The following is a 1,940-nucleotide window of genomic DNA, read 5'->3' as shown; positions in this document are numbered from 1 at the left end:
CTGAGACTCTGAGACATATAGTTTAGTTTATCTTACACATTCCTCCATTGTTCTATAATTGTATTTTGAGAGCAGCGGCCATGGCTAGCATGTAGTCGGTACCCTCACAAACAGCTGGAAGTACGGTGTGTCTGCTAGCACTTAATAGTTCACCATATATCTGGTGCATAAAGAAGTACAGGATTGGGTTTGAGACCTGACATTCTCTACTACTGCTCAATAGGTGGCCATGAGTTTATACTACTGAAGGAAGAATTTCTTCTTTGGCATTATATATTAAGAAAACCTCTTTATGGTAGCAAGGCTCTTATTCAAAGAAATAAGAGGCTAAAGGATTTCATTCACTCTTCTCTTGAGTTGATTTTCACCCAGAAACTTGAGGAAACTACCCAGTTGAATACTTTGGCCCAACACACTTATTAGAATTATAGTACAAGACAGCAAATAAAGAAATTTATAACAATACTTAGTACAAGCTGAAGTCATTGCTAGCAGGACTCCAGGCTTTCTTCCAAGATCTTCAAGGTAATTTAAAGTGCAAGATGAGAGAGCCAAAAATAAATTGATAAAGAAGAGAAATAAACTATATTTATTAACTTCACTGTGCCAGGTACCACGTTAGTGGCTATATACAAAGACATTATCTTACTGAATCAACCACACTATGAAGTAAATTTTATTCTCATTCTACAGATGAGAAAAAAAGAGGTGGAAGAGTCACATAGCTACTAATATGGAACCAGGATTTGAATCAAGGTTGGTCCAACTCTGGAGCCTTTGCTGTTATGACCACATGACACAGTCTCTCTTAAGAAGAGAATCTATAATAATCAGAATCAGTAGAAAATTCACATATTTAGTTTAGGCCCATGACATGGGTATTCTCTAAAAGCAGATAACATCTCCATGGGGACTGGCTGGAGGGGAGTTGGCCGGGGCGGGGGGCAGGGGCAGTGTCAGGGAAGCTGCCTAGATAAGAACCACAGTTTTAGTCCAATTGGTGGCCCAGCAGGGTGGTGGGTGAGCTGGTAAAGACTTTCTCCAGTGGGGTGCTCCTTGCCAGAGGGAGGGGGTATGGTCTGGAAACAGGTGGGGCCACAACTGGTCTAGCTTTGGAGCCTTGTAAATTTTTGAAGATAAAAGTAACTTAAATATTTATTTCTTGGAATTTCCCATTACATTTTTATATTTGACTTCTGTCAACTGGAGCAGGCACCTTTTGTGTACAATGCTCTTTCTGAGGTTTTGGAGGAAATGATTATTTAATAGCTGAAAGCTCTAACTGAATAGAATAAATCATGTTATACCACTATGTGGGATACAGGGAATAACATATTGTAATCTAATCTAGTGGAGAGGAGACAGATTAGAGGCAAGATCAGTTAGGAATAATTATTTGATTGTATAATTGCCTGCGTATGGGGACTGACAAAATGTGGGAAGCCAGAGAAAGGGAGTTGTTGACGAGGCTGCCGGGTTTCTCACAGGGTGACTGTGAATGTAGCTGGCACCATTCTAAGGGCTACACACAAATAGGTCATTTCACAGAATCTTCTCACCCACATTAGAGCTTGGATGAAAGGATGTAGAGAGAAGAACAGGATCACGATGGCAGAGAAGAGATGCTCAGCTTTATAGACGTTGATATTCGGCAGAGAGTAGGGCGTTGGTGTGGAGATACCCAGTAAGTACTTGGATGTGAATTCTATCAGGATTTCCCTTTACCCATAGTGTGTTAAGGCAGTAAGTCTTACCAAGAGGCTGAGGAGGAGACTTCAGCTGAGGCTCTGTATCTTTAATCGCCATTCCTTTTTGCAACTTTTCTACAAATGGTATGAAACTGAGCTCTCAATATTCTCTCTTCTTCTCTAGCTACAGAAACACGACTAAAGCCTTGAAGGTAGCGCTCCTGTCCAAACATATGTTTATGTTAATGAGAA

Source organism: Halichoerus grypus, chromosome 4 (genome assembly GCF_964656455.1).
Source record: "Halichoerus grypus chromosome 4, mHalGry1.hap1.1, whole genome shotgun sequence".
Lineage (NCBI taxonomy): Eukaryota > Metazoa > Chordata > Mammalia > Carnivora > Phocidae > Halichoerus > Halichoerus grypus.
This window is presented reverse-complemented; position numbering follows the sequence as displayed.